The sequence below is a fragment of the Oryctolagus cuniculus genome, chromosome 19, assembly GCF_964237555.1.
Source record: "Oryctolagus cuniculus chromosome 19, mOryCun1.1, whole genome shotgun sequence".
In the NCBI taxonomy this organism is placed as follows: Eukaryota; Metazoa; Chordata; class Mammalia; order Lagomorpha; family Leporidae; genus Oryctolagus; species Oryctolagus cuniculus.
In genome coordinates this window covers 51,014,548-51,029,327 of record NC_091450.1, presented here as the reverse complement: position 1 = coordinate 51,029,327, position 14,780 = coordinate 51,014,548, and the positions used below count along the sequence as shown (strand labels likewise).

The 14,780-nt window shown below is 40.8% G+C and overlaps 1 protein-coding gene across 4 annotated transcripts in view; it reads left to right on the top strand.

Moving 5' to 3' along the window:
• Window positions 1–14,780, top strand: part of LOC108175467 (glutamate receptor ionotropic, NMDA 2A) — a 290,700-nt gene that overhangs the window by 269,226 nt on the left and 6,694 nt on the right. The gene's annotated exons all lie outside the window — the stretch shown is intronic.

Sequence of the window (14,780 nt, the reverse complement as noted above, 5' to 3'; positions counted from 1 at the left end):
ATCTTCTGGATTTAATCTTAGTAGGTTACGTGTATTTGTTATCCAGGGATTTCTCCATTTCTTCTAGTTTTCCAGTTTATTGGCATACAGTACTGAATAGGAATTTCTCTGAAATCTTGTGTTTCAGTGATGTTGATTATAATCTCTGCTCTTTTGTCTGTAATTTTATTTACTGGAGTTTTTATCATTTTTGTTAGTCTGGTTAGAAGATTATCTACTTTTTAAAATTTTATATCAGGTATGCAAATTTCATGTATTTCTTATATACAGATTCAAACATACTGATACTACTTTCCATGCTAGCATCTCTGAAGCCTACACTCCCATCCTTCTTCTTCCTCCTTCTCTTGTTCCCACTCTTAATTCTTCATCAGTTAAAGGTAGGGTGGGCAAGTTCCACGTGAGCTGTGTAGTGATCTTTTATTCAAATAAGTGGCAGAGATGCAGAGATAGGGAAACACAGAGATAGAGGTCTTCCATCTACTGGTTTGCTCCTGAAATGGCCACAGGGCCCAGTCATGGGCTGATCCAAAGCTAGCAGTCAGGAGCTTCTTCCAGGTCTCCCATATGGAGACTGCATTCAGTAAGAGTGGTAAAAGGGACATCCTTGTGTTGTTATATGTTTGACAAAATGATTTCACATTCTCCCCATCCAGCATGACATTGGCTGTTGGTTTGTCATACATAGCCTTTATGATTTTGATATGTATTCCTTCTGTGTATATTTTGTGTAGTTTTTTAATCATTTTTTTATTCTTCTGATATCTGTATCTAATTAGATGATGTGGTTTTCAAAAGATTTATTTCATTTGTTTTCAAGATTTATACAGAGAGATACAGGTAGAGCAAGAGCAAAAGAGAGGGAGGGAGGGAGAGAGGTCTTCTGTTTGCTAGTTCATTCCCCAAAAGACCTTGATGGCCAAACTGAGCCATCAGGATCCAGAACCTTCTTCCTAGTCTCCCATGTGGCTGCATGGCCCCAGCTAATTGGGACATCCTCCGACATTTTCCCAGGCATGTTAGGAGGGAGCAGGATTGAAAGTGGAGCAGCCTGGATGCTAAATGGCACCCATATGAGATGCCGGCGTTGTGTGTTGTGGTTTTAACACCCTGTAACACAGTGCCAGCCCAGACAATGTGGTTTTATTCTTCCATTATTTTGATAAAATTCATCATGTGTATTAATTTGCAATTGTGGAAGATCATGGCATTTCTGAGATAAATTCCAATTGAAGGTTTTGCGTGAGCTTCAGCATGTGGTTTTGGTTTTGTTAGGCTAGAATTTTGTTGAGAATCTTTGCATCTTTTTCATTATGGATATAGGCCTTCAGTTTTCTTTGTATTTCATGTTTTGTTATCTTTTGTGGTTAAAGTAATGCCAGCCTCTCAAAAAGTGTTTGTTAGAGTTGAATCCTACTCCTTCCAGTTTATTATTTTGAAATAGTTGTAAAAGTATTGGAGTTGCTTTTTAAATCTTCAAGCTCCTTGGATACCTTTATTCAAAGGTATTTAAATTTTAGTAGCTATTGTGAATGGAATGGATCTTCGAAGTTGTTTCTCAGCCCTGATATTGTGTTTATACAAATTCTATTGATTTTGTGTGTTGATTTTCTATCCTCTCACTTTTCCAAACTCTATTATTAGTTCTAATGGTCTCATGGTGGAGTCTCTTGGTTTCCCCATTTATAAAATCATGTCCTTTTGAAAGAGGGATAGTTTGACTTCCTCCTTCCCAATTTGTATCCATTTGATTTCTTTTTCTTGCCTAATGGCTCCTAAACTTCCAGATCTATATTGAATAGCAATAATGAGGGTATATTCTTGTCTGATTCCAGATCATAGTTGGGAATGCTTCCAACTTGTCCCCATTCATAAGATGCTATCAGTCGGTTTGACATAAATTGCCTTGATTGTGTAGAGGATTGTTCTTTCTGTTGTCAGTTTCCCTGAGGTTTTCGTTCTGAAAGGTTTTTGCATATTTTCCAGCTGTTTTCATCTATTGAAATAATTATGTTTTTTAAATATGTATTTAATTGAAAGGCAGATTTATGGAGTGAGGGAGAGAGATTTCCCAAGAATGTCCAATTCATTGGCAAACAGTACATTGTAGCAATTCCAGATGATTGTTTTTATTTATTGGGTTGCTATTATTACAGTTTGTTTTTCCTTTCTGATTTTACTGATTGGGATCTTTTTTTTTTAATTTTTTGACAGGCAGAGTGGAGAGTGAGAGAGAGACACAGAGAGAAAGGTCTTCCTTTTTGTTGTTGGTTCACACTCCAATGGCCGCCACGGCCGGCACGCTGTGGCCGGCGCACCGCGCTGATCCGATGGCAGGAGCCAGGTGCTTCTCCTGGTCTCCCATGGGGTGCAGGGCCCAAGTAATGGGGCCATCCTCCACTGCACTCCTGGCCACAGCAGAGATCTGGCCTGGAAGAGGGGCAACTGGGACAGAATCCGGTGCCCCGACCGGGACTAGAACCCGGTGTGCCGGCACTGCAGGTGGAAGATTAGCCTAGTGAGCCGTGTGCCGTCCGATTGGGGTCTTATTCCTGTTTTGTTGTTGTTGTTGTTGTTGTTTTGGAGATTTTCAGCAATTTTCTAAAAAATATTTTTTAACCAGATTTTCATATCAGTGATTTTTTTTTTTTTTGGACAGGCAGATTTAGACAGAAAGAGAGAAAGAAAGGTCTTCCTTTTCATTGGTTCACTCTCCAAATAGCCGCTATGGCTGGTGGACTGCACCAATCTGAAGCCAGGAGCCAGGTGCTTCCTCCAGATCACCCATGCAGGTGTAGGGCCCAAGCACTTGGGCCATCCTACACTGCACTCCCGGGCCACAGGAAGGAGCTGGACAGGAAGAGGTGCAACCGGGACAGAATCTGGCACCCCAACCGCGAATAGAATCCAATGTGCCGGCGTCGCAAGTGGAGGATTAGCCTATTGAGCCACAGCATTGGCCTCAATGATCTTATTATAATGTATTTCTTCAGCTTTGTCCATTTCTTCTCAAATTTCCATGATTTCTGTCATCCTACTAATTTGGACTTTGATAAGTTGTTTTTCTAGATTTTGTGATGCATTGAAAAGCTCATTTATTTGATTCCTTTCCAATATCTTGTAGGCACAAGTTGTTATAAAGTTTCCTGTTAACATTGCATTTGCTGTGTCCCATACGTTTTGCAGTGTTGTACTGTTATCTTCAGTCATTTCCAGAAATTTCTGGATTTTCATTTTGATTTCTCCTAAGACCAACCGTTCATTCAGGAGCATGTTGCTCGGACGCCACGTGTTTGCATACATTCTGGAGTTTCCTGAGTTGTTGATTTCCCGTTTCCTTCCATTTTGATCATAGAAGATGCATGAACTTACTTCAGTTATTGAGATTTCTAGGCTTGCTTTATGTCCTATCATATGTTGTGTCCTAGAGAAAGTTCCAGGAACTGATGAGAAGAATGTGTATTCTGCAAGTTGTGGGATGAAATGTTCTAAGTTAGGACTTCCAGCAAGGCAGTCTGTTCCCAGGGACAAAGCGATGAGCGACTGTGTCACCTACAATTTTGACATAGGGGAGGGGCTAGGAAATGACCAAGAGAAGACAGTTCAGGTGTTCTTGTAAGATGCTGTTTTTTAGTTAAGAGATCCAAATTCCATGCATTTCATAAATGCAATTTAGGTACAGAGTGATAGTCCCGACCCTACCTCCCTGTCAGGGGCACAACACGTCGTGTACTTGGTTGTCTGACTCTGGGCAGCAACCCTGGCACCGACCAGGCCAAGGATGCTGGGCAGGTATCTGCCGTTCAGTAGCCCTGACCATGGGCAGTTTGGCAGAGCTGTGCACCATGTGGGAGTGGCTGGGTGTTAGCCCGGGAGGTGTAGAGAGCTCCACACTGCCCTGAGCTTCTGGTGGGCTGGATTGGGAGCAACGATGCCCTTGGAGTGCTCCTGATGATGGTGAGCACAGGAAAGGCATGTCAGGCTGGGGCTCAGGCCGCGACCCCTGGTTCTTCAAGGCAATGCGGCCTGTTCTGCTGATGCTTTGTTTCTGGGAGGAAGGGATGGGTGTTAGTTGGGTGATACTTGCATAGTAGGCCTAGGGGAGAAGTAGGCTATATCCAAGGCAGTGTCGTTGTTGGCTGGCATTGGCAGTAGCGGTTCAGTAGGCTTGTAGAGTGCAGGATGGACTTGTTGCATTTAAGTTTATGGACAGAGAGATGCCCAGGACCTGCCTCAAAGGATGGGGGATCCCGGTGCTTCCCAGCAGTGTTTTCCCTGCAAATCCACTGGTTCAGAGGCAGCGGGGGCTGGGCAGGGGCTCAGGTGTGAAGAAGACATGATGCAGCTGTCTGCCTCACCTCCCCTCCTAAGAAGGACTCGGATGTGAAACTAACGCAGAATGGACACTGACCCTCATCTGCTGGGCATGCTTGCCCTTCTGGAGACTCTCCACTTCCTGTCATCAGTTCATGGACATCAGGTTTGATTCCGTATCTCAGCTATTGTGAACTGAGCTGCAGTAAACCTGGAAATCTGCTGATTTCATTTCCTAGGGGTAAATCACCAGAAGAAGGATTGCTGAGTCATATGGTAGATTTATTTTCAGCTTTCTGAGGTATCTCCATACTGTCTTAGGCAATGGCTTCCCCAGGTTACATTTCTACCAACAGTGTATTAGGGTAGCATAGTGCCAGATCCTCAGCAGCATATATCATTTCTTGATTTTAGTATGAGAGCCATTCTGACTGTGGTGTGGTGAATCCTGAAGGCTAGCAACCTGAGCCTTTTTTCATGTGTCTGTTGGCCATATGATGTTCCTCTCTTGAAACATGCCTGTTCAAGTCCTTTGCCTATTTTTAAATGGAATTTTTGTTTTGTTGCTGTTGAGTTCCTTGAACTCTTTGTAGATTGTGGATGTTAATCTTTTATAAGTTTCATAGTTGGCAGATTATTTTCTCTTATTCATTTGGTTGACTTTGCTCTTTTTAGATTCTGGATATTAATCTTTATTTTTTGACAGGCAGAGTTAGACAGTGAGAGAGAGGGAAAGAGAGAGAAAGGTCTTCCTTTTTCCATTGGTTCACCCCCAATTGGCTGCTGCAGCTGGCACACCGTGCTGCTCCGAGCCAGGAGCCAGGTGCTTCTCCTGGTCTCCCATGTAGGTGCAGGGCTCAAGGACTTGAGCCATCCTCCGTTGCACTCCTGGCCACAGCAGAGGGCTGGACTGGAAGAGGAGCAACAGGGACAGAATCTGTCGCCCTGACCAGGACTAGAACCCAGAGTGCTAGTGCTGCAGGTGGAGGATTAGCCTATTGAGCAGCGGCGCTGGCCTGGATATTAATCTTTTTTCAGTTTCATAGTTAGCAAATAGTTTCTCCCATCCTTTTGGTTGCCTCTTTACTTTTCTGAGTGTTCCTTTTGTAGTGCAGAAGCTTCTCAGCTTGATGGAATCACATTTGTCTGTTTCAGCTTTTATTGTGCTACTGGCATTTTGTCCCAGAAATCTTTCTTTAAGCCAATGTAATTCAGTATTCCCCAATGTTCTCTAATAATTTGATGATATTGAGTTTTAGATTTTGTTCCTTGACGTGTTTTAGTTGCTGTTTGTATAAGGTGTAAAGTATGGGTCTTCTTTCATAGAAGTGCATGTGGAGGTCCAGTTTTCTCAGGACCTTTTTATAAAGAAATGGTCCTTTGAACCTGGGATTGATCTGTAGCTCCTTCTTGAAAGACAGAGTAGTTGTAGATGTGTGTGTTATTTCAGGTGTTTCTTTTCTGTTCCTTTGTTATATATGTCATTTTTTTACCTGTAGCAAGCTGTTTTGATTGTAACTGTCCTGTGCTGTGTCTTGCAGTCTGTTATTGCGATGCTTCGAGTTTTGTCAATGTTGTATAAGGTTGCTTTCTCTATTCAGATGTTCTGTGTTTTCATATGAATTTTAGCATTGTTTTCTTTCCATCTGGGCAAAATGCTATTTGACCTTTGCTTGGGATCCCATTTTGTCTGTAAATTGCTTATAGTAGAATGGATATTTGCATTATGTTGATTTTGCTAATGAGTCAGCGTAGAAGATCTTTCCATTTTTGTGTGTCATCTTCCATTTCTTAATGTTTTGTAACTTTATTGTAGACATTTTCATGGATATGAAACTGGACACTGAGTTGACGCTGAAGTTCAGCTGCTGGGTAATCTTCCATTTCTGGGGACTGCTCTGCTTTCTTGTAAAACCCAGCTGTGCCTTCATCCTGGACAGGAGCAACTGGTTAGTAGATGTGGCTGCGTCCTGTTGATGGCAGCCCTTGGGCCCAAGGAGGAGAGGAGGGAAGGGAAGGGAAGGGAACCCTGTGCCCTGGGTTTGGGCTGCCAGGCTGACAGCAAAGTGGACTTCCAGATTTTGTGAAGGAAGGTCAAGTGTTGGGAGCCCTATATACATGTGGAGGCAGAAATGTGGGGACCTAGCGTTCCTAGAATAGAGGAACCACAGAGACAGAGTTGAATAAGGTATTGGGGAATGAATTCTCTGGGGCTTTGCCAAGAATTAAGGCCCAAAGAACATGTTAAGAAGGGAATAATGGTTGTCCAGGCAGTGGGAAAGGAATCTGGGAGGAAAACTGCCATGTGTTGACTCAGAGTACAAAACATGAGTCTGGTTTGGAGAGACGTGGTAATAGTTGTTTGGGTTTTAGATTTTCAGGCTAAGGACAATGGGATTGCAAGTACTTCATGCAGTTGGAGTGTAGGGTTAAATGCATGGAAGAACTTGGGTCATGCAAGGTTTTGGGAGCTGAAAACAGTGTGTGTCTGTATGTCACCATCCTATGATAGAAAAGGAAGATGGAAGGATTGTGAGGAGGAAGGCAGGCAACTTTGAGGAGAGTTGTAATAGGGAGGAGCTGTAATAGGTCTGCTTGTAATAACTAGTAGAATATCAGAGTGTGAGATCTGGGACAGGCCCTGGGGAGAAACCTTAGGAAAAGTGAGGGAAGGGATATCAGGAGGCAGGCAGAGGGAACTTTCAGGAGGGATTGTGGAATGGGAGCTGAGTTAATCAGGAAATTTGACCAAAGTGTGCAGACTACCAAGAGGTGGAGAAGAGGTTATTGGAAAGAAAATGGGTTGACAGGGGGCTTGGGAACATGGACATCCTTATTTAGCCTATGAATGAAGTTTGTGGCTTGTAGAAGTCAGAATCTGGGCAGAGGAGTTTCTCTTGGTAAATATATTTTTCTTGGCTTTCAAAGGAGTATCTGCTATGTGCCCACATTTGTTCTAGTTATTTAAGGTACTGCAGAGAGCATCATGAGGGTCCATGAAAAAGTCTGTGGAAAGAGGGATTTGTAAGGTTGTTTCATTGTGTGTGTGTGTGTGTGTGTGTGTGTACAGAGAGAGAGATAGAGAATTATTCTCCATTCAACTGATGATGTTTGAATTCCTTGGCAATTTCTTGTTTCCCTGCCATGAAGCATACTGCAATAAATACTGTGGTGAACGTATCTCTCTGATACAATATGTTCATGTGTTTTGGGTTGTATCAGTAGAGAATTGTTCCATCATATGACAAGTCTGTTTTTATTTTCTTAAAAAATCTATATCGTTTTCCACAGTAGTTGCACTAATTTAAATTTTTACCACCAGTGTGTAATTGTTCCCCTTTTCCCACATCCTCCTCCTCATTGTGACTCTCTGTCCTTTCGGTTTTAGCCAGTATATACGTGTGAGCTGATATCTCATTGTGGTTTGGACTTGCATTTACCTGGTAGCTTGTGATGTTGAACATTTTTTCCTATATTTGTTGGGCATCTGTATAACTGTCTGTTGAGTTCCTTTGGCCATTTCATAACCTGATTGTTGGTTTTTTTGCTTTTTTTTAAGTTGCAAATATATTCTTTTCTTTCTTTCTATTTTTTTAACTTTTATTTATTAAATATAAATTTCTAAAGTACAGTGTATGGATTACAATGGCTTCCCCCCATAACTTCACTCCCACTCGCACCTCTCCCATCTCCAGCTCCCTCTCCCATTCCATTCACATCAAGATTCATTTTCAATTATCTTTATATACAGAAGATCAATTCAGTATATATTGAGTAAATATTTCATCAGTTTGCACCCGTACAGAAACACAAAGTGTAAAATACTGTTTCAGTACTAGTTATAGCATTACTTCACATAGGGCAACACCTTAAGGACAGATCCCACATGAGGAGTAAGGACAAAGTGACTCCTGTTGTTGACTTAACAATTTGACACTCTTGTTTATGGCATCAATAATCTGCCTAGGCTCTAGTCATGAGTTGCCGAGGCTATGGAAGCCTTTTGAGTTCGCCGACTTTGATCGTATTCCGACAGGGTCATAGTCAAAGTGGAAGTTCTCTCCTCCCTTCAGAGAAAGGTATCTCCTTTGATGGCCCCATTCTTTCCACTGGGATCTCAGTCGCAGAGATCTTCCATTTAGGTCTTCTTTTTTTTTTCCCCCAGAGTGTCTTGGCTTTCCATTCCTAAAATACTCTCATGGGGTCTTCAGCCAGATCTGACTGCCTTAAGGGCTGATTCTGACACCAGAGTGCTATTTAGGACATCTGCCATTTTATGAGTCTGCTGTGTATCCCGCTTCCCATGTTGGATCGTTCTGCCCATTTTTATTCTGTAAGTTAGTATTAGCAGACACTAATCTTGTTTGTGTGATCCCTTTGACTCTTAGACCTATCAGTGTGATCAGCTGTGAACTGACATTGATCACTTGGACTAGTGAGATGGCATTGGTACATGCAATCTTGATGGGATTGAATTGGAATCCTCTGGCAGGTTTATAACCCATCATTTGGGGCAAGTTCAAATGAGCATGTTTCAAATTGTAGATCTCCTCCCTCTCTTATTCCCACTCTTATATTTAACAGGATTCACTTTTCAGTTAAAATTTAAACACCTAAGAATAATTGTGTGTTAATTACAGAGTTCAACCAATAGTACTAGAACAAAAAATACCAAAAGGGATAAAGTATTAAATTGTACATCAACAGTGATGACAAGGGCTGATCAAGTCACTGTTTCTCATAGTGTCCATTTCACTTCAACAAGTTTCCCCTTTGGTGCTCAGTTAGTTGTCACTGATCAGGGAGAACATATGGTATTTGTCCCTTTGGGACTGGATTAATTCACTCAGCATGGTGTTTTCCAGATTCCTCCATTTTGTTGCAAATGACCTGATTTCATTGTTTTTGACTGCTGTACAGTATTCTATAGAGTGCATTTCCCATAATTTCTTTATCCAGTTTACTGTTGATGGGCATTTGGGTGATTCCAGGTCTTAGCTATTGTGAATTGAGCTGCAGTAAACATTAATGTGCAGACAGCTTTTTTGTTTGCCAATTTAATTTCCTTTGGGTAAATTCCAAGGAGTGGGATGGCTGGATTGAATGGTAGGGTTATGTTCAGGTTTCTGAGGAATCTCCAGACTGACTTCCATAGTGGCTTGACCAGTTTGCATTCCCACCAACAGTAGGTTAGTGTCCCTTTTTCCCCGCATCCTCACCAGCATCTGTTGTTGGTAGATTTCTGAATGTGAGCCATTCTAACTGGGGTTAGGTGAAACTGCCTGTGATCTTGAATATTTTTTTCATGTGCCTGTTGGCCATTTGGATTTCCTCTTTTGAAAATGTCTATTGAGGTCCTTGGCCCATCTCTTAAGTGGGTTGTTTGTTTTGATGTTGTGGAGTTTCTTGATCTCTTTGTAGAGTCTGGTTATTAACCCTTTATCTGTTGCATAGTTTGCAAATATTTTCCCATTCTGTCCGTTGCCTCTTCACTTTCCTGACTATTTCTTTTGCTGTACAGAAACTTCTCAACATGATGCAATCCCAAATGGCAATTTTGGCTTTGACTGCCTATGCTTCCGGGGTCTTTTCCAAGAAGTCTTTGCTGGTACCTATATCTTGCAGGTTTCTCCAATATTCTCTAAGAATTTGATGGTGTCGGGTCGTAGATTTAAGTCTTTAATCCATGTTGAGTGGATTTTTGTGTAAGGTGAAAGGTAGGGGTCTTGCTTCATGCTTCTGCATGTGGAAATCCAATTTTCCCAGCACCATTTATTGAATAGACTGTCCTTACTCCAGGGATTGGTTTTGGATCATTGATCAAATATAAGTTGGCTGTAGATGTTTGGGTTGATTTCTGGTGTTTCTATTCTGTTCCATTGGTCTATCCATCTGTTTCTGTCCTTGTACCATGCTGTTTTGATAACAACTGCCCTGTAGTATGTCCTGAAATCTGTTATTGTGTTACTTCCGACTTTGTTTTTGTTGTACAAGATTCCTTTAGCTATTCAAGGTCTCCTGTGTCTCCATATGAATTTCAGCATCATTTTTTTCCAAATCTAAGAAGAATGTCATTGGTATTTTGATTGGTATCGCATTGACTCTATAAATTGCTTTTGGGAGAATGGACATTTTGATGATATCTTTTTTAACTTTTATTTAATGAATATAAATTTCCAAAGTACGATTTATGGATTACAGTGGCTTCCCCCCCATACCGTCCCTCCCACCCACTACCCTCCCCTTTCCCACTCCCTCTCCCCTTCCATTCACATCAAGATTCATTTTCGATTATCTTAATATACAGAAGATCAGCTTAGTATACATTAAGTAAGGATTTCAACAGTTTGCTCCCACACAGAAACATAAAGTGAAAAAAATAGATGATTTTTTTAAATGATGATGAAATCAGATCAGACCTATTGTCATGTTTAATCCCAGTGAGAGTCAAGTTGGGAGTTGATAATTTTTTTTTTTTTACAGAGGGTCAGTTTAGTATACATTAAGTAAAGATTTCAACAGTTTGCACCCCCATAGAAACACAAAGTGAAATATATTGTTTGGGTACTCGTTATAGCATTAAATCTCAATGCACAGCACATTAAGGACAGAGATCCTACATGAGGTGTAAGTGCACAGTGACTCCTGTTGTTGACTTCACAAATTGACACTCCTGTCTATGGCATCAGTAGTCTCCCTATGCTCCAGTCATGAGTTTCCAAGGCTATGGAAGCCCTCTGAGTTCTCTGATTCTTATCTTGTTTAGACACGGTCATAGTCAAAGTGGAGGTTCTCTCCTCCCTTCAGAGAAAGGTACCTCCTTCTTTGAAGACCTGTTCTTTCCACTGGGATCTCACTCACAGAGATCTTTTGCCAGAGTGTCTTGGCTTTCCATGCCTGAAATACTCTCATGGGCTTTTCAGCCAGATCCGAATGCCTTTAGGACTGATTCTGAGGCCAGAGTGCTATTTGGGACATCTGCCATTCTATGAGTCTGCTGAGTATCTCACTTCCCATGTTGGATCACTCTCCCCTTTATTTATTCCATCGGTTAGTGTTAGCAGGTACTAGACTTGTTTATGTGCTCCCTTTGACTCTTAGTCCTTTCATTATGATCAATTGTGAACTGAAATTGATCACTTGGAATAGTGAGATGGCATTGGTACATGCCACCTTGATGGGATTGAATTGGAATCCCCTGGTATGTTTTTAACTCTACCATTTGGGGCAAGTCAGCTTGAGCATGTCCCAAATTATACATCTCTTCCCTCTCTTATTCCCACTCTTATGTTTAACAGGGATCACATTTCAGTTAATTTTTAACACTTAAGAATAACTGTGTATTAATTACAGAATTAAACCAGTCATATTAAGTAGAACAGACAAAAAAACTACTAAGAGGGATAATGTATTAAGTTGTTCATTAACAGTCAGGGCTATGCTGATCAAGTCACCGTTTCCCATAGTGTCCATTTCACTTCAACAAGTTTCCCCTTTGGTGCTCAGTTAGTTGTCACTGATCAGGGAGAACATATGGTATTTGTCCCTTTGGGACTGGATTAATTCACTCAGCATGGTGTTTTCCAGATTCCTCCATTTTGTTGCAAATGACCTGATTTCATTGTTTTTGACTGCTGTACAGTATTCTATAGAGTGCATTTCCCATAATTTCTTTATCCAGTTTACTGTTGATGGGCATTTGGGTGATTCCAGGTCTTAGCTATTGTGAATTGAGCTGCAGTAAACATTAATGTGCAGACAGCTTTTTTGTTTGCCAATTTAATTTCCTTTGGGTAAATTCCAAGGAGTGGGATGGCTGGATTGAACGGTAGGGTTATGTTCAGGTTTCTGAGGAATCTCCAGACTGACTTCCATAGTGGCTTGACCAGTTTGCATTCCCACCAACAGTAAGTTAGTGTCCCTTTTTCCCCGCATCCTCACCAGCATCTGTTGTTGGTAGATTTCTGAATGTGAGCCATTCTAACCGGGGTGAGGTGAAACCTCATTGTGGTTTTGATTTGCATTTCCCTGATTGCTAATGACCTTGAACATTTTTTCATGTGCCTATTGGCCATTTGTATTTCCTCTTTTGAAAAATGTCTATTGAGGTCCTTGGCCCATCTCTTAAGTGGGTTGTTGGTTTTGTTTTTGTGGAGTTTCTTGATCTCTTTGTAGATTCTGGTTATTAACCCTTTATCTGTTGCATAGTTTGCAAATATTTTTTCCCATTCCGACGGTTGTCTCTTCACTCTCCTGACTGTTTCTTTTGCAGTACAGATACTTCTCAATTTGATGCAATCCCAATAGTTGATTTTGGCTTTGACTGCCTGTGCCTCCCGGGTCTTTTCCAGAAACTGTTTGCCTGTGCCAATATCTTGAAGGGTTTCTCCAATGTTCTCTAGTAACTTGATGGTGTCAGGTCGTAGATTTAGGTCTTTAATCCATGTTGAGTGGATTTTTGTGTAAGGTGAAAGGTAGGGGTCTTGCTTCATGCTTCTGCATGTGGAAATCATTTTCCCAGCGCCATTTATTGAATAGACTGTCCTTGCTCCAGGAATTGGTTTTAGATCCTTGATCAAATATAAGTTGGCCGTAGATGTTTGGGTTGATTTCTGGTTTTTCAATTTTGTTCCATTGGTCTATCCATCTGTTTCTGTACCAGTACCATGCTGTTTTGATTACAACTGCCCTGTAGTATGTCCTGAAATCTGGTATTGTGATGCCTCTGGCTTTGTTTTTGTTGTACAAGATTGCTTTAGCTATTCGAGGTCTCTTGTGCCTCCATATAAATTTCAGCACCAATTTTTCCAGATCTGAGAAGAAGGTCTTCGGTATCTTGATTGGTATTGCATTGAATTTATAAATTGCTTTTGGGAGAATGGACATTTTGATGATATTGGTTCTTCCAATCCATGAGCATGGAAGATTTTTCCATTTCTTGGTATCCTCTTCTATTTCTTTCTTTAAGGTTTTGTAATTTTCATCGTAGAGATCCTTAACGTCCTTGGTTAAGTTTATTCCAAGGTATTTGATTGTTTTTGTAGCTATTGTGAATGGGATTGATCTTAGAAGTTCTTCCTCAGCCATGGCATTGTCTGTGTATACAAAGGCTGTTGATTTTTGTGCATTGATTTTATACCCTGCTACTTTGCCAAAATCTTCTATGAGTCCCAATAGTCTCTTAGTAGAGTTCTTTGGGTCCCCTAAATGAAGAATCATATCATCTGCAAAGAGGGATAGTTTGAGTTCTTCCTTCCCAATTTGTATCCCTTTAATTTCTTTTTCTTGCCTAATAGCTCTGGCTAGAACCTCCAGAACTATATTGAATAGCAGTGGTGAGAGTGGACATCCCTGTCTGGTACCAGATCTCAGTGGAAATGCTTCTAGCTTTTCCCCATTCAATAGGATGCTGGCTGTGGGTTTTTCATAGATTGCTTTGATTGTATTGAGGAATGTTCCTTCTATACCCAGTTTGCTTAGAGTTTTCATCATGCAAGGGTGTTGTATTTTATCAAATGCTTTCTCTGCATCAATTGAGATAATCATATGGTTTTTCTTCGGCAGTCTGTTAATGTGGTGTATCACATTGATTGTCTTGCGCACATTAAACCATCCCTGCATACCAGGGATAAATCCCACTTGGTCTGGGTGGATGATCTTTCTGATGTGTTGTTGCATTCTATTGGCGAGAATTTTATTGAGGATTTTTGCATCTGTGTTCATCAGGGATATTGGTCTGTAATTCTCTTTCAATGCTGAATCTTTTTCCGGCTTAGGAATTAAGGTGATGCTGGCTTCATAGAAAGAATTTGGGAGGATTCCCCCCCTTTTTTTTTTGATTGTTCTGAATAGTTTGAGGAGAGTGGAGTTAGTTCTTCTTTAAACGTCTGATAGTATTCAGCAGTGAATCCATCTGGTCCTGGGCTTTTCTTTGTTGGGAGTTCCTTTATTATTGTTCCAATTTCTGTCTCAGTTATTGGTCTTTTTAGGTTTTGTATGTCTTCCTGGTTCAATTTAGGTAGGTTGCATGTTTCCAAGAATCTATGCATTTCTGATAGACTTCCCTATTCGCTGGCATACAAGTCCTTGTAGTAATTTCTGATGATTCTTTTTATTTCTATGGTGTCTGTTGTTACATTTCCTTTTTCATCTCTGATTTTTATTGATTTGGGTCTTTTCTTTTTTTAGTTAGTTGGGCCAATGGGGTATCAATTTTGTTTATTTTTTCAAAAAAACAGCTCCTCAGTTGGCTGATTTTTTGGAATGTTGTTTTGGATTCAATCCTATTGATTTCTTCTCTGATTTTATTTTATTTCTTTTCTCCTACTAGATTTGGGTCTGGTTTGCTGCAGTTTTTCTAGATCCTTGAGATACATTGAAAGCTCATTTATGTGGTGCCTTTCCAGTTTCTTGATGTAGGCACCTATTGCTATAAACTTTCCTCTTAACACTGCTTTTGCTGTGTC